The following is a 20,054-nucleotide window of genomic DNA, read 5'->3' as shown; positions in this document are numbered from 1 at the left end:
AATGTACAATAGGAAGGGTGAAACTTAATAATAATAAATCTCAACACTTTAAAACAACATAATGTACAATAGGAAGGGTGAAACTTAATAATGATAAATCTCAACACTTTAAAACAACATAATGTACAATAGGAAGGGTGAAACTTAATAATGATAAACCTCCACACTTTAAAACAACATAATGTACAATAGGAAGGGTGAAACTTAATAATGATAAATCTCAACACTTTAAAACAACATAATGTACAGTAAGAAGGGTGAAACTTTATAATGATAAATCTCAACACTTTAAAACAACATAATGTACAATAGGAAGGGTGAAACTTAATAATGATAAATATCAACACTTTAAAACAACATAATGTACAGTAAGAAGGGTGAAACTTAACAAAGATAAATCTCAACACTTTAAAACAACATAATGTACAGTAAGAAGGGTGAAACTTAACAAAGATAAATCTCAACACTTTAAAACAACATAATGTACAGTAAGAAGGGTGAAACTTTATAATGATAAATCTCAACACTTTAAAACAACATAATGTACAGTAAGAAGGGTGAAACTTAATAATGATAAATCTCAACACTTTAAAACAATATAATGTACAAAAGGAAGGGTGAAACTTAATAATGATAAATCTCCATACTTTAAAACAACAATGTACAGTAGGAAGGGTGAAACTTAATAATGATAAATCTCCACACTTTAAAACAACATAATGTACAGTAGGAAGGGTGAAACTTAATAATGATAAATCTCCACACTTTAAAACAACATAATGTACAGTAGGAAGGGTGAAACTTAATAATGATAAATCTCCACACTTTAAAACAACATAATGTACAATAGAAAGGGTGAAACTTTATAATGATAAATCTCCACACTTTAAAACAACATAATGTACAATAGAAAAGGTGAAACTTAATAATGATAAACCTCAACACTTTAAAACAACATAATGTACAATAAGAAAAGTGAAAATTAATAGTGATAAATTCCAAACTTTATTTCTTGATCTTAGTAGATATCTACTACAAATTAGAAAGGTTATGAATTAGGATGAAATTGATGATTTTCAAAAATGCATATTGCTATAAAGATATATTTAAGATTATAATCCTTTGATTAACACAAACACACTACATACCAATATTTCATGTAGGTCATGGTTTAAATTATATAATTTATTTATCCCTATAAAATTTCAATAAGTAGAAAGTGTAAACATAATAGCCACACACACACACACACATTTGATATATTTGTATCAGGAGGGTTACTTATGTCCATGTAATGCTTTAATTATCAAAGTTTATATCATTACTTATACATTAATTTCCAGGCATCTGATGACAGGTTTGAGTGACTGATTTAAAAAACACACACACACACACACAAAAGTTTATTCATGATCTAAAAAGCAAAAATAAACTGAAAAGAACAGTATCAAACTGACCTCACACTTTAGTTTTAAAATTTTCAAGTAATCATACAGTACAATACAGTCTACAAATTCTATTGCTCATTGACTTGTCTGGTTCCAAAACATGGGTTGTGTAAGCCACTTCTTAAATTACCTTGTAAATACATAAATATTAGGTAAAGGGTATTGAAAAAAAATTGTTTCTGGTAAATATGAGTATTATATATGAAACCCAAAAATTAACATGTTGCTCAGAGCTTGCTAAATCATGTCAAAACAATTGAAGTGTTGAAAGAATAGTTCTTTAGGGATGCCCCTTGGTCAACAGGTCTAATACATTGCCAAAATAATTGAGTATGGGTAAAAATAAAACTAAATATTCTTTATAAAACATCTTACCAAACAAATCTTAAAAACTTACTTCTCCAAACTAGGCTCATAACTAAATGAAATGGTGTAAGAAAAAGAAAATTTTCTTAACATATAAAGCCTATTAATACATTTTTTTAATTATTGTCTAAAAATTGCTTCTAAGAAAGGAACAAAGATCTTGAATGCTAATTAATCTAAATATAATGATGGGAAGAGGGAGATTAAAGTTTTGAAGGTCTGATGTTTCTATAGTAAAATCTGTGATTTGAGATGTTTTTGGCTCAACAAATGAGACATTATTTATATTACAACACTTTGACAAGTTTTGCTAATAAAGTATCCTCACCTAGTAAAAAATAAAAGTTAGTGTTACCTCACACAGGATAGCTGCGCTCAGTCAACTATTTATACATGCTACAAATTATGAGTAGTGTTACAAAAATACTGCTAAAAGTTTCTCTGATTACTAAACCTTCAAATTTAAGCATACGTTCTTGATTACCAGTTACATATGTATTTTTCATTACCGATTCTTCCTATACAATCATGAGTTTCTGATTACCAGTCTCATCTGTTTGGACAAGTATATATAATTATTAGTTCCTATTAGAGTACTAAGCAAGTATTTCTGGTTCCCAAACCTTCCTTACTAGAGAACTAACACACACACACAAAATAAAAATCCTTCTATGTGAACATTTACATGCATTTGTAAATAATTTATTTTATTTTTAGCAGATACCTACCTCTGGTTAAGATGGTTCTGACGAGACAGTATCTCTTCTGAATTAGGATGCTCAACATGGAGAAGTTGTCGAGCCAACTGATTCACTACTGCCACCCTTGAAGCATTTGAGTTCATCTCTTGTTCAAAACCTTCAAACCGATGTTTCATGACCTCAATATCTTCCATATCTTTACTCATCACCATGGTGTGTAGCATCTTCTCCTATCAAAATTATTAATTTAAGTTTTATTTTTCTAACAACAGGAAAAAAAAATCAGTTATTACTTGTTAATGTTTGAAAGTAAATGTGATTTTCTATGCTATAATTTTTATTTTTAGGTGATAATGGAAATTGTAATGAAAATATAAATTTCAGAAATATGTTTCCAATAATATTGCAGTATAAACATTAAGGGTAAAGTTCCTGTATTACAGAACTCATTTAAATTGTGTCAAGACAACTCAGTTCGCGAGTAATGCAACATAAATTAAAAAATAAAATTAAAATCTGCTTTAAAACAAAATTATGAAACACTTAGAAGCTTAAGAATGGTATAAATTATGAATAAAGAACATGGAATGAAAAATAAAATAAGCTTAGAATGGGAAAATCTCGGATAACTAAAAAATGAAAGTATTTATTTAAACGCACTATGTGACTGATACTTGCTTTTACTTTCATTACTTAATAAAATTTCCACGAGAAAAACTTCATCAGATACCACAGAAATAGTTGAATAAACTAATTTATTACATAACAATCATGTGTTTGGTTAAAATGTTACATTTATCCAAGTATCAAATTCATTATAATCCTTTATACATTACCTTTTCATCTATCCATTGTTCTACTCCATCAGCTTCATTGAAAAGTTTATAAAGGGATAAAGCATCCAGCAGACGTTGTTTGCGAAGTCTTCCCAGTTCTAAAAGATCCTTATATCTACGATCAATACTAGCCAGGCGTTCCAGGACTTCTGGAGCTTCACGGTCCTTCATATACAATTTTATAATTGTAAATTAATGGGCTCAAAAAAACAAAACTGTTGGTTGGTTTTTTACAGAATGAAAGTTTAAATCTATTCAGTTAAGTAATTTTATTTTCAAGAAATAATATCTATAAAGTATATTTATTTGCTTACTGTATTACACACATTATCCAGTCACTGATAAATTTTAAAAAACATTCATAACATCATCAGGACATCTAAAGTTTATATGTAAAATACTGCATAAGACTGTCATACTAGAAAGTTTTAATAATGGCAACACTATGGCTTATAAAACCTTTGGTCAGTCTAGTTTTGAGGATGTAAAACTACAATAGTAATAAGAAATGAAGTATTCTTAACCTTTCCAGAATGAGGAATTGGGGGGGGGGGTCACTGACATCCACTTATTATTTTCTCCTGCTCATAATGGAAATACTTAAACCAGGTTGTATGGGACTTACAAAAAAACTTACTAAATAGTACTGGTTCTAAAAGAATAATCTAAATTAATTTATATTTTCTATAATTATTAATGTTGAGAAATTTAGAAAATATTTGTTGAGAGACATTGTTTTGAAAAATAATTAAAAATACTTCCTCTTGTCTTAGAATTTCAATTTTTTTTATATTAATGAGCAAAAATTCCATTTTTATATATACAATCTGTTTCAACTTGATTGACATTCATTAATATATTTCTCTTAGTACTTTATTTGTTATCTTTAGTCACCATTCAGGCTATAAATTATAAAAAAAGTGTCTTTTCAATAGATAATAAATTCTTTACTTATCTGCACTGTTTGAATTTGATAAACTTAACAATAAATAAGACTTTGAATCATATCTGAGTCATTGGAATATTTTGCCACTGCCTAACTAAGTTTATCTGATGTCAGAGAAGAAAATTTCTGTAGCTTTATAAAAAAATTACATGAAAAGATTTTCTGGAATGAATAATGTCTAAAGAAACTATATATTCTTTATATATATATTTGTTTGTTCCTAATTCTTTTAAACTTCTCTGCAGAAGCTACATCTAATCGCTTTCCCATAAAATCACAAATTACTTCTTACACTTTCGTACTCTACTGCGATGTAAAAAAGTTGATAATCTGCTCTATCCAATGGTATTTAAACTTTACCTGCAGGTGCTTTCAAACTAAAGTTTCATTAGCAGTTTTTTAGATCACGTGCTGTTAGGTCATAAAAAGTTGATAATCTGCTCTATCCAATGGTATTTAAACTTTACCTGCAGGTGCTTTCAAACTAAAGTTTCATTAGCAGTTTTTTTAGGTCACGTGCTGTTAGGTCATAAAAAGTTGCAAATGAGACACTGTATTAATAAAACCAGAGAGAGAGAGGGAAAAAAAAACTTACGAGAAACAAACTCATGAGAACTCATCAGAACTGTGCAAAAGTGTAAATTTGAACATCCTTTTCATTTTTCTTTGTGGATTACACAAAATGTCAACTTAAAATATTTTGAGTACAAAACTGTCGCAACAGTTGGAATTATAATTTTTATCAAATTTTCAAACCAGTCCAGATTGAGTTAGTTTTTTTCAAAACAGCATATCTCAATAAAATTGTTAAAATTTCACAACATATAAAATGATAAAGGAAATGTAATTATATGATTTTTAAACCCAACACTATATACTATTTAGTTTTTACTAAGATTCTTGAAATTTGGTTAAGTACTTCCCTTGTGAAAAGGCAAAATAAGTAAGTATCAATAAAAAAAAAGATTCCCAAAAGGTATTTTTGTGGATTCTGAATATATTATAAATCCTGGTTCTAACCATACTAAATACAATTTGGTACCAACGTTTTTTATGTAAGTACTATTTTTAGGGCACCCAACCATATTGCAGAAAAAGCTAGAGCTTAGCATTTATCTTGTATGAACATAATAAAAGTATATAGTTTTAAACTAAAGTAACAGATTAAAAAAAAGTTTTAATAATAAACCATTAGAAAAAAACCTTTACCTGGTCTCCCAAGTTAGAAGTTTGTTGATGTAAGGTATCAACAGTGTTGGTGAAGTTCTTCAAATCCTCTGTGACATCCTAAAGAACCACAGCATTAATAATAAAATGTTAAAAAGTACTTACAAAATTCCATTCCAAAAGTATAATCTTAAATAATGATTAGGATAATCTACAAGTATGTAAAATAATTAAATTACAAATGATATCAATCTATGTATTAAACCTAGTATTTTATTTAGGGTATGGCACAGACCTAGCTACTGCTAGTAGTCTGTAGAGGGATTGTGAGGTTCCCTTCCCCTTTCCGTAGTCTTGGGGTAGCATCCTGGGCAAGTGCCAGCAACCCTGGAACCCCAAACCAGGGATATGTGAAACCATTGATGAAGCAGGATGTTGAAAGCTTGGAGTAAACAGCAGATAAGGCATGTTCTAGTTAGTTTTGAGCACTGCAATGACCAGGATCAGTGCCGTTAGCTACACCCACTGGTCTAGGTGAGGGTCACTCCGAAATAAAACCCGGATTGTTCTCCCACCCAACCATCATGCCCTAGCATTCCATTGGACCTCAGAAGCTCAATCTGAGGGTGCATCTACAACTCGCAACTGTTCCTACACTTCAAGCACTAGCGAAGGTTGGGAATGAGGAGAAAGTCCTGCAGCTCCAAGCATTGATGGTTTTCTCCTCCCCCCACTTCGCCTTCAATTACCAAAGGAGGACTACTGATGACAATATATTTTATAAACTGTGCACCTGAATTAAACCTGAGAATATCCAGGGATTGAATAAAAAAAGGTGAACACTTCTGATTACCTTGTACTAATAAGGATTGACATTTGAACAAAGCTACATAATAGCTTTCAACACTGACCATCCCTGATTCAGGACTAATAAACTAGAGGGAATGAATTTCAAGGTAATCACTGCCAACTCTTGGGCTGTTATAATTGAACAGTGGGATTTCATGATCACTATGCAGTGTGAAACTTTGCAGTAATGGGTTGAAAAACCATGAACCTCAGCTCCACAGTCCAGCAAGCTAACCATTTGGCCACACCAGATCCAACAAGTTTGGTGTAAATGAAGAAATACCTTCATTACTTTCACACCACCAAGAGATGTAAATCTTATGATTTGTATACAGAGATTTCAACAGTGCACGACTGGACCATCACTGTTCTGTCATATGGTTCAGATTCTAAAATCCCAATTCACATTTCATACTACAAAACTGCTTGTTAACACATTACTACCTATTTTTATAGTAACAATGTTTGTATATTAAAGTTTCAGCACATTTTAAGGCCTAAGTCTCTTCAAGTGAAATATTGCTCTACAAAATATATAAAAAAATATACTATATCTAAGTATAAAAATAACTTTTTTTAATGTTGACTTTCTCTCAAGTTCTTTGACAAATATATGTAACATTTGAGCCACTGAACATATTTATCTCAAACAATCTGATTAGCTATAATTAGAACTAAGACAAGGTAAAGAAAAAACTAATGATGTCAATCAAATATAATCATATTCTTTAAATACTTTTAAACATTCATTATTAATTTTTTTCTCTTTAAAACATATTGTTAACTTGTATGATAACATGAAGTTCAACTCTTTCAATTTACAGGAACAAATGTAAAACAGAGGAATGTTCATTCGTGCCTCATAGAAAATGTTTTAAGATTGATCATGTGCACTTTTTTGCTCAAGAATGGGGTGATGAAAAAGTCCTTAGTTGATTAATCATTTCATTAATCTTGCTTCTGTGGTTTTAAATGGTCTAATGTAACTTTATCAGCACTAAGTGTATGCTGGTCAGTATGTTAAGTTTCATCCTGAAGGTTGGTCATCATTCTAATACAAATGAATTTGTGGCAGAGGTACAAGGACACAAGGTTTATATATTTGTATATTTCAGGACTCCAAAAGTGGTCAAACTTGGAAGAAGAAATCTATGCTATTTTGTAGTTTGCATATTCTTACTCTGAAACAAGAATTCTTCAAGATACTTTTACAATAACCTTAAAAAAGAAGATAAAACAGAGGTATGACAGTTGTAAAGTTAAAAACTATACAGAGAAAAGCTGTTTAATAATAATATGTGTATATGTGTTAAATTTCAAAACTGATTACACAATTTTCATTTTTTAAAAAAAGAAATGACAGTATTCATAATGACAGTAAGGAGAAGTAACAAATCTTACAAATGCACTAAATAAACTGAATTTGAGTTTTTCTGAAAGAGCAGAAGCCACAAGCTTATATAAAGGATAATCACCTGTTCCCCTATTAAAATCCTCCTTTACATAAAATACGAACAAGATGTAAACAATGCAGTGACTATACTAACCTTGTGCTTCTTCAGAAGTGACTGAACATTAGCTTCATCTCTTCCTATATCCTCACTAGAAACCAATCGAAGTGTATCCAGCATCCATGTGTCAATATCATCTGCATCTGCAAAGAACTTTTCAAGAAATTAGAAATGTTAGGCAATTATTTCACTCGGTTCTGTAAATATAAAATTTACATATCAGTTTTAACTTTAATAACAGGCAAAGAGGTATTGATAATGTTGTGCATGATTCGTAACTTCATGTCCAACTGTTTAGACAGGTGAATTTAACTACTGAAAAGATACTGTAACCAGTAGGGATCGTTATCACTAACACAGACTGCACAGAAAGATAAGAAAATGACAACAAAGGAGTACTCAAGTACAAATACACGAACACGAAATAACTAACCTGATGATAACTGACTGCTTCCTTTAGCCTTTTGGTACGTGCTGACAGCAAATCTTTCAAGTTCTGCCACATTTTTTGTATTGAATCAATTCTTTCTCTAATGTTGTCAGAACCAAAATGATTTGCTTCGATGAGATCTTCTCCTACCTGGATAACTTCACATAATTGTTGTTCGTGAACAAATATTTCATCTCCTAAAGCCTACAAAAAAAATACATTTTTAGCAATCATATTAATCAACTAGACTAAGCTAAATTTTGAAATGAAAGAGAAAATTTTGGTTTCTATAGTACAACTTATGAACAACTACACTTTCAGTGAACAAACTTATGATCACAATTCGTAATACTAAATTAATATAATGTAGAATATAAATCAATACTTTATCTACTGTAAAATATAGCTATAAGTACTACTAAAACTATTCTTTCTAGAACATTTACCTGTACAGTCCACATTTCAAAACTTTATTTACACTTCACATCTTTTACATAGATTTCATAAATGACATGAGAATGTTTATCATCAAATATAGAGAAACATAACTATTTGAAAAGTTGAAATGATGTTTCAAGAACAACAACAACAAAAAAACTAATATGTTTTTCCATCATCATGGCTGTGACAGAATTTACATTTAGTTCAAAAGAAGCATCAAATGTTTCTATATTGTTGCACACGAGCAAATAAGCTAAAGATGGGGAAAAAAATTAATATGGTAAATTATCTTCTTTATAAGCAATACAGGTAAGTAACTATGATAAATCAAATTATCAGGATATATTTAATTTTAATTTTTTTTGAAAAACAAAACAAAAACATTATAAATTCTGTGTTACAATAATAGGCTTAACTTTCAAGAATAAAGTTTTAGGTGAACCAAAACAAAATAAAAAGGGGCTTACTACAATGGAGACTTTTTTTTTTGTCTAGAAATTTGTTTAATGCCAAATATTTTAAAACTTTAATGAAAAGGTAAACTAAAAAAAAAAGTTTATTTTCTCAGAAATACATGGCAATGATTGTAGTTTTATCACATATACTTGTATATTAGTTTCCTGATCAAAATTTGTGAGTGCATTTTTGTTGGACATATAAAATATACATTTTGTTTTTGTTACAGTGTCACCAATCCCTGTTCAGCATTACTGAGTTATACTGTAGCCCAAGTTGTATATTGCAAAACATCTGGATTTTCATGATGAACTTAACTATAAAGTGGCAACTATACTAGATGGAGAATATCTTTGGATATTTTGTTCTTTTATGTGATATAAGATTTTATATTTTAAGTTCTGTATTTCAATTCCACATTTCTTGTTCCATAACATTAGTCCAATACCCTTCATTTTCCTGACCAATTTCAATTCCCACGATTTTGTAGGAATGCTGTAAATGTTACAGAAGTTATCTAGATACTAAATAATATCTAATTATTATTTGGTGGTGGTACAACTTCAAGAAAGAAAATAATAAATATGTATGTGTGTATGTTGATAAGAATTTTATATACACCCAGTTCATACAATTTCATAATATATTATTTTGTTCTATAAATAGCTGAAGAAGTCAAAATAGAATTATAAAAAAACACATATATAAATTGTGTGTGTCTAAAATATTAGAACATTTAGTTCACAGCTCGTATATTTTGGTGTACTTTTTTATATACATAAACTTTTACAATCTTTATAATATCAGCTTTATTTTTCATAACACCTTGTATAACCAAAAAAAAATTTTTCTCTTACATATTTATCATGATTTATTTGTACTTTTTCAATAAACAATTTTTTCATTGAATATAAAACCATTAAGTAGGTGATAAACATTTCAAACAAACAATTAACTGAAAATAATCGATTGTATTCTTGATAGATATATCAAGGTATATTCTGAAAATTTCATTCCATTGAAATATATTATAGTTAAGTACTATAACTTTATAATGTGATCAAATGTTTTTTTCGTAAACCTTTCTGTCCCTTTCTTTATTCATTTTCTAACTGTGTATGGTTATTTCAATTTTTTTGTTACACATTTCAGTTTTTAAGGATCACAATTATATACGTGCGCATGCACACACACACTAACAAACACACTTATATATAAATAAGAATATATAAACACGCATATTTACCTTATTCTTACTGACAAGAAGTTGTACAGTGGTGAGATCATGCCCAATATCTCCTTGAGATAAAATCTGTTCTTTCTCTTTGATCCAAGATTCCTCATCAGTCACGTCCCAGTAGAACTGCCACAATTTGCGAGACTCTTCAAGTTTACTACGACGGTCAAGTGCTAACTGTACCAATTCAGAATAAGCAGCTTCAAGTTGTTGTTGCCGTTCCTGAACAATTTGGGGATCACAAGCATGATAACCTTCAACTTCCTCAGTTACATATCGTTCAGCATGTTGTACTACTGCTTTCACCCTCTCGCCAAGGACATTGATGTCAGCTTCTATGAGGCTGTGTTTTTGAAGTAAATCTTCAACTCCTATCAAGTGTTTTCCATAATCTTCAGTCAAAAGACGAGCCTAGGCAAATTGCACATGTGTAATAAACTGTCTTTCTTATATGCATGTCAAATACACTTTTTTCTGGTATTATTCTTAAAATAATTAAACACCACATGTCAATCTGTTTTCAACTGTAAAAATGAAGTGGTTTTGTAAATATACAGAAACAATTTTGATGACTTTAGATACACAAACATAGGAAAGCTTTTACCTTAATCTCCTCCATTGAGTCAAGGATATAGATCATCTCTTGGAAGGTTTGTTGCAGAGAAAGAGACAATTCAAGCCTGCCTCGTCGGGCTCTTAGTAATTCCAACAAGTAGTTCCATAACCTCAACACATTGTCTTTCCTGAATATCAAAATGAATTGAGTATTTATCAAGTAAGGTTTTGTTTATAGTATTTAGTATTTACCCTTTGATATTTTCTCATGCTAGAACTCATTATCACAAAGTCAGTTCATTCTTTTAACTTAATTTTACTCTATTTGGTAATAACAATTTATACCATTCTGTCATATAATCTAAAAATAAAATAAAATTTCATTAGACTTATAATTAGAGCTATAAAACAGCACAGTCATAAAATATATTTGCATCAGAAATATAACTTTAGGTTATAAAGAACAATATTTCAACAAAATTGCTAATACATGTTGGCTTAGCCAATAATTACTCTTTTCACAACCACACTGTTTATATTACAGTTACCAATTTTATTTGCATAAAATATTCAATAAATTATGAATATACTGTTACAATTTCAGTAAATTTACATAGTTATGAAAATGCATTACCTATACTTATTATTGATTAAAAGATAACTGATAGGTAGAGAGAGAAAATTTTTTTAAAATAACATGAACGGCACAATAATAATTATTAGATGTAGAGTTACGTCAAATTTGTGGTTCTTAGAACATGCAGCATTTTATTGCCAGAAGCAAAAAATATTGTTTGAATTTTCCATGTTGCATGCATAAAACATAAAAGAAAAAGAAAACACACCTTGCATTGATTCTGTCAATATCATGATATTTTTCCATTTCCAGTTCTTTGGCTACAGACACAACAGCTTGTACTCTTTCTTCATAGGCATTAATATCAGTTTCAATAGCTTCATGTTTTTTGGCTGCAGCTTCCACTGATGCAAGATCAAAACCAAAGTTATCCTGAGACACTAATCTCTGGTTCTCACTCAACCAGGTTTCCCTCATGCCAGCCTTCCTATCAAAACGAGCTGCTAGTTGCTCTAGTTTCTCTTGTCTAAAAAAGTACAAGCAGAACATACCAGTTTAAAAAACTGAGACTTTTGAAGCTATTTTATAAACTAAAGCACTGAAAGATTAATATCCCACCCTAACTGTAAAGTTTAACAGTTTATTGCCTAGAGTAACATGAGAAATGCTACATGCATACATAACTGTTTCAATCACTAAACTCACCAACCATGCACCCAAAAAATAAAGTTTCATATTACAAATGAAAAGGAAACCTTAGCAATGATATAATTATCTTCAGTTATTACATTAAAGGCATTGCCAACTATTAACAAGAGTTAACTACAGACTTCTCAGTTAGCTTGCAATAAGTTGGGTTTTTTTCACCAGTTTAACTATCTTGTATAGCTGTTTTTTTTTAAAGAAAGTTGTGTCTCTCCACCAACTAAGACTATTTTCTGCAATTTCACTTCAACCTTTCAAAAAAATGAAGTCAAGCTGACTGAGAAAGATGACACAAGTCAAGAAATACTTTAAATACTTTGTCTACTGGAATGCTTTCAGAAACACTGTGAAAGTAGCTTTAGATTTTCTGTTACTTTGAAAAGATAGTATAAAGATACTTTTCTTTTTTATTGAAATTCCTTTTTAAAACTATTTTCAAAAATATATTTTATACTGTGTAGTATTCCATTAGACTTTTCAGTAACTAACCTATCTCCAAAATTAATCAAAGAATGCAATTTTTACAATGTCCACTTCAGCTTTTTTTTGTGTGTGTGTGTATTTAAACTTGTTAAAATTGTGGTTAATAATGACAGTGGATATGCACATCTTACGAAAAAACAGGAGCTAACACTCTAGATTACATACCAAAGACTCGTATGCAAATCTTGGAACTGTAAAATATGCAAGTAGACAGAGTGAGTCAATATTTAGAAAACATATATATGTGTGTGCATGTATTTCAAGTGGAATGGCAAGATATCACATGATTAAATATATAATGTTTTCTTTATGATGTAGAGAATGTTTGAGTTGTTCACATGTTTCGGTGTCTCAACTAAACTTCAGTTATCATAAACTTTATCTGCAATTGTCATGATCATGGAGCTTCTTACATACTCGAAACATAATATGCTGTAGTAGAAATTCAAATTAATAGTAGCTGCTAATATTAACAGCAAAAAAGGCAAAACTATTAGAACACATTTTACTAACCATGGCTTGAGATGTCTAAACTTTTCTGTTTCACAAGCTAGATGTAGTAAAGCACTTCAGTGTTTTCCAGTTCATCACATCTCTAGCTACACATTCACTACACCTTACATTGCTTTGCAGGTGTGCATTCCCAATGATTATCACATTTTAAAGTGAAATATGTTATATACAACATCACCCTGCCTAGATTTTATTTTCCAAAAGAAAGCTAACAAGCCTATTGGTTTCTTCTTTTCTTTCATTTTTTGTTTGTTTGTTATTTAAACAGTACACTTTTTATAGTTTTGTCACATCGGTTACTTTTATATATAATTAACTATAATTTTCCAATACTGGTACATGGTACATTAAATACTGCTAGTTTTATGTACTTCCTTTAGTGTTAATAGTGCATATTCCATTTTGGGTGTCAATGAAAGATACTTTTTTTTTTAATGTGATCTGATATTATATGATCAACACAGTCTATTCAGATATCTAAGAAGGAAGATAATTTTTTCTTGATCACTGTGACTATAAGTACGTCGATACAGTGTGACTGCCATTACAGGTACGATACAGAACTAGGTCAGCACAAGAAAACTTCTAAAATTTAAATTTCACTAAAACCAATGATTTAAATATGTTCTTTATAATAAAGAAAGCTCAAAGAAATATTACTTACCATTTCTTTTGATGCCATTCATACTAACTATGACCTTCAAACAATGCTATATATATAACAAACTTTAAACTATCTTCTCATATAAATGAAATTATGCCTTACTGGCATATTTATGGTTATTGAACTATAATCAAAGATTTATCTATTCTAAATAACACACAAAGTTATTATAATGCTATATACCTTTTAATGGCTACCCTATAGACAGTGCTTTAGATAAGATGCAAATCTACATAAATATGCAATTTGTTAAATAAATTATGCTTTAAAAATAAAAACTGTGCATGCCAAATATGCATTGTATTCACCAGTACATATATCATTCAAGTATGTGTGCATAATATATACCGGTTCGATAGGAAAAAAACAACAACTTGTACCAGTAATAAAACAAACAAAGCATGAGAGATTTATTCTCACCTTTATCTCATTGACGAGTTATACAGCAATTGCCTAAGGTTTGGGGTTCTGTTGATATGAAAATTATACCAGTCTAATTTTATTTATTGATATCAACAAAGTACTTACTGCATTGAATTTATGCTGTAATTTTTGCTTTAAATGGTCCTTAATAAGGTCTTCATACAAAAATAGAAGAGCAAGTGGCGAGTAAATGGAGCCAAAGAGTGCAAAAAGTCACTAACATCCAAAAATATGCAAGTTTTTCAGCATTGAGTTTTCATTTTAAGCATTTCAATTTATTTCAAGAAGTAAAATACTCGTGTCAAAAGATTATCTGGAGCACTGTACACCACGTAGGGTTTTTCTGATTGAATAACACTATTCTGTGGTACTTTATGCACGATTCTGATTGAATAACACTATTCTTGTGGTACTTAATGCACGATTCTGATTGAATAACACTATTCTTGTGGTACTTAATGCACGATTCTGATTGAATAACACTATTCTTGTGGACTTTATGCATGATTCTGATTGAATAACACTATTCTTGTGGTACTTTATGCATGATTCTGATTGAATAACACTATTCTTGTGGTACTTTATGCACGATTCTGATTGAATAACACTATTCTTGTGGTACTTTATGCACGATTCTGATTAAATAACATTATTCTTGTGGTACTTTATGCACAATTCTGATTGAATAACACTATTTTTGTGGTACTTTATGCACAATTCTGATTGAATAACACTATTCTTGTGGTACTTTATGCACAATTCTGATTGAATAACATTATTCTTGTGATATTTTATGCACGATTCTGATTGAATAACACTATTCTTGTAGTATTTTATACACGAATTAGTGGGAGATGAATCATAGGAACTTATTACTTTAAACAAGGCGTTAGCTGAAATTAACAAACAAGTAATCAGAAGAATTTGCCGAAGAAGTTTAGTGTTTTTTGACAGCTCTACATACAGAATAGTTCATTTTTTATAGAACTACATGATCTTTCTCAACAAGTTTCACAAAAAATGACCCTTTTTTGTGTAAGATACCCCTTACAATAGAAAGAAAGAGCTAAAAGTTACTGTAACAATAAAATTGTTTTTTTTTAGGATGATGAAGGATGAGGATTATGAAGTACTTCTAGATACCCTTACCTGATAAGTTCTTCTCGTAAAGCAAGTTCTCGCTCATGCTCTGCTTTTTCTAATTTTTCCCAGGCTTTATTGATGTCTGAAATTGTTTTACCTTCTTTAGGAAAGTATGGTTTTTGGTTATTTGCCCTCATCTTACTTTGAAGAGTGAAAAGTAGCACTTCCAAGTTGCCTTTTTCAACAAACCTATAAAAAGAAATTGCATCAATTCATTAATAGTTTTAAAGAAATAGCACAAATAATGTTTAAAATGCAAAAAATACATTAGACTAACTTGAAATATCTCGGTTCATATACGATTAGTGTAGGTCACTGATCACAATTAAAATATGCATAATGATACAATCTAGTTACGCTTCTTTGGATATGACATTGAAGCAAGTCTTGTGAATAGAAACACAAATGGATGATATAACAAACAGCAAGAATACATTAGGGTTAATGAACTAAATTCTCCATGCATTTGCTAATGCACCATCATATATCTGTGGTAAAATCCTAGAGAAGTAGTTACCACAAGTTTTGTAAAATTACAAGTTTTCAAAAAAACATGGAAAAATAACCTACATAAAATGAGCAAGAAATAGGTATATATTTACAATAACTTAATATGAAAATTTTTTTTCTACATTCTAGAAGTAAATGCTAATACATTTGAATATCACCAAAAGTTTACTTTTTTAATAAAGCATTTCCTACGTATCTTTCAGTAATGAAGAATGCAAGTGAAAACAGACAGAAGCTGGCACATAAAAAAACTATTTAGATGAAGAAAATACCTTGAAATACACTTATTTCATCATCAGTGATGTCTAAAAATAATGCGTCTTGAGATATACTAATACAAAATAAGTAAAATTCAAATGATTTTTGAGATCACAAAGCTTAAAAAATCCTCCACAAATAGATGAATCAGTATTTTTCATGATTTGAAATGGTTTCCAACCAAATGATTTCAAAGTTTTCACTGTGTTAAGCTTCTCAATTAACCTTTGTGTGACATAATTAAGAATTCTTACTATAAAAAGTTCTGTTAGTTTCAAATTTTTGGCTAAATTTTAATTTTCACACTTTTAAAACACTTGTAAATTTTCAAAAGTTACATTCTACATGAAAATATGGAATAATTTAATAATACATTCCAGACCTTGATTTTCCAAAAGAAACAAGTTTAGTAATATATATGAATTAGTTAACTAGTACAGAAAGCTGTATTAAATATAAACAACTACACAAACATTTGTAATAAATTCTATACATAAAAAATATTAACTTCTTTGAGGATAAAATCTCAAAAATTTTAAGCATACTTTGAAGTAGGAAAACTGCTTTCTTAAGAGTTTTTCTTCCCCAAATACATTAGTTAGAATTATTGTTCATTTTCTTTTCATATAGGTTATTCACAATATCAAACCAGCCCTCACTATGTTATATCCAAAAATCACATGCATATAAAAATATTTGACCATATGACTATGATCCAGAAAACATCACCTGAACTTGTTAATAGAAAAAATTGGATAGCTGTGATGTAAAAAACAAATTATGAATAAATTTCAAAATTCTTAAAGCAGTATAGATTTTTACAATTTTCAACAATAGAAAAGGGAATTTTATTTCTAAATTTATTGAACAGTGACCTGTAGCTTTATAACTAATTTTTAATTCTGTAAAAATGGCTTTAATACAGTCCCTCGCTTCGATAAAATGACTTGAAAATCATCAATACGTAACTATATATCTTGTATAAATGTAGTAGCTTTATTTGTAGCAATATATACCCTCTTCTAGCTGTATTTATTTTGTGTGTTACAAGTGCTACCCAGCATATTAAATATTTGTGGATGCTACACACAAACAAGTCTAACAGATTATGAAAGTTGTCAAAATGATAATACAATAAAACTAATTGCTACGGTAATAAAAATATGAAATACAAATACATACTTTGGAGGCTTTTCTACAGTTCTGTATGTATTAAAAGCAGCAAGCTGCTGCTGAACACCATACAGAGAGTTGGCAAAGTGCCGATCAGACAAGGCTTCAATGGTCTGCTCAATCCACTGGAGAAGATCCGATGTCAGAGTTTCATACTGGTCAGCCATGTGCTCATTTTCCATGGCTTCTCCAACAACCTGAACAAATGAAAAGACATATCAAATGCAGTACAGAGAGTGAAATCTGAACAATATAAATACTACATTTTAGTCAATAAATAGCATAGAAAAGTTGTACAGGTAATTAAAGAGGCCAACATTTACAAGTGAATGCAACATTTCACCACGATATCCCAACACGGCCAATTCTGACAACAGAAAAATCATGAAAAACAAAGAAAAATTGAAAACTGTATCTCACTGCTTGGGACTTGCAAAGAGGTTTCCTTATATCAAATCCCATATAAGTTAGTTGACACACACACATGAATAGTTCACGAAAACCCCAAATTATGCTTTCTTCATGGAAAAATTGAGCAAAAAATGAAAGTTCCCAAACTGGCTATATCTTCATTTGGGACATGCAAGAAGTATCTTAGTACCAAATCCCACGAAAATTGGTCAAAATATGGCTAAGAAATGGACCAAACCCCTAAAATTATGGGTTTATTTAACCTTTTGACTCCACCATACAGGGACCAAAAATAGACATGTCCCACTATATATGTGGCAACTTGACCCCTATAATTACTGAAAATGGGCAAGTCTACCTTTCTGAACCCTGACCCTTCTAAAGAGGCTCCAAATGGGCAAATCCAGCTTTTTTGGTATACCAATGTATTGGGTGCATGAAAATTTATAATTTTTCCAATTTCCATATTGATTGCTGTAAGTATGACCACACAGGAGCCTAAAATATACATTTTTGGGTTGTTTGATCTTTGAGTCCATAAAATGCTTAAATAGGCTTACGAGTATACTGGACCAAGTTATAAACCTACCAAGTTTCAAGTCAATCTGCGTAGAAATGAAGGAATGGCAGTCGATCGAAAAGCGTTTGGAAGAAGAAAGAAAGAAAGAAGAATATGTCTCTCTATGGAGATTTAATTAACCAAATATAAAGCATAATTTTTAAAATTCAGATTTTTTTGTTCAAAATATTCAATTTCAATTAATTGTTGTTCAGATCTTAGAATTTCAACCCTTTTAGTTTAATGTTATTGTGTTGTAATTTAGTCTGAATCTTACCTGAAGATTCTGAAAGTTTTTAATAAGTTCTAATAATCATCAGAGCAAACATATGTTGTCAAGTAGATAGTTTGTTTTAGGGAGTGTTCAATTTGCACAGTGTTTGTTCGTTGAAATTCACACAAAGCTACTCAAAGACTATCCATGCTAGCAGTCTCTAAACCTGAAGTGATAAACTAGAGGGAATGCAGCTAGTCAATACCACCAACTAACAATTCTTAGGCTACTCTTGTCACTACTTGTAATACACCCATGGTGGTGATAAGGTACGAACCAAAGAACCTCAGATCCACAGTCTGGAATGTTAACCTGTGGGTAATGCTAATCCTTCGCCCAGTGTAACAGACCTAGAGGTACCTTGCATATATACATACACTCATATTCATAAAATCTTCTCAAAAAATTCAATTTGGGGGTTTTGCAACAAAATTACATTTAATCTTTCATACGGTAAAATGTAACAAATGTACAAATGTTTATGTCCTTGAGCAATAATATACTTTCAATCAGCTTCATAAGCACATAATTCCTAATTATGAGTAAGAAAAAAAATCTTACATATAATAAACAATTCATAATACCCAAATAACAAATATTTTCATAAATACAGTTTAAAAAAAAAAAATAATGGAAGTTTTCACTACCTTTCCAATACGCCTGCCTTGAACTGTTTCTGCTTTCATTTTTGAGAAGTAGTGATAGAAAGTGACAACATAGGTGATGATGGACTTTTCATCCGGACAATCAACAAACACATCTAAGTTGTAGGAATAAATGTAATTTATTCAAACTTCAGAGTCAATGATTAAACAATATAAACTAAAATTACTCAACCTATACATATTAAGAAAAAAAAAAGATTTTAAAAGATATTCTTCCACCATAATTCAAAAATAACTTTCCACTTTGATCAGGCATCAAAAAAATGTGAATTTCTCAACATTAACACCTCAGTGTTGAGGGTACAAAAAAGAAATTGTAAATTTCCATTTATGTTTTGGCATGTAGAAGCAGATCTACCAGTAGAACACAACTGATAAAAAAAACTACTGGAATTGGATTTTGCCATCTGAATACAATTTATCAGGATCTATTTTCTTGGTTGTTATTTTCAAGCACAATAAATATACCTTAAAAACTTTCAAAAATATTGTACTTTATTGATTTTGTAGATTTATAAATTTATTTTATGCTTAACTAAAAACTTAAAAAAACAATTCTAAGTTTACAATCTTAAAACACATTAGCAGATCTGCAATAACTGTATGACGAATCAATTTACAACAAAAAAGCCTCTAACTTGATAGCGAGTAAATACACAATACCGTATAAAGTAATATAAACAATGGCTGGAGACGGCTTAAATGGGTAATGAAGAAAAACTTTAATACAAGTTTAACATGACAGCAAATGTA

The 20,054-nt window shown here is 30.0% G+C and overlaps 1 pseudogene; it reads right to left on the bottom strand.

Moving 5' to 3' along the window:
- LOC106465258 overlaps positions 1 to 20,054 on the bottom strand; it is a 104,268-nt pseudogene that overhangs the window by 57,963 nt on the left and 26,251 nt on the right.

Source organism: Limulus polyphemus, unplaced genomic scaffold (genome assembly GCF_000517525.1).
Source record: "Limulus polyphemus unplaced genomic scaffold, Limulus_polyphemus-2.1.2 Scaffold1887, whole genome shotgun sequence".
NCBI lineage: Eukaryota > Metazoa > Arthropoda > Merostomata > Xiphosura > Limulidae > Limulus > Limulus polyphemus.
The sequence above is the reverse complement of the archived record's forward strand: the minus strand, read 5'-3'. Positions and strand labels throughout refer to the sequence as shown.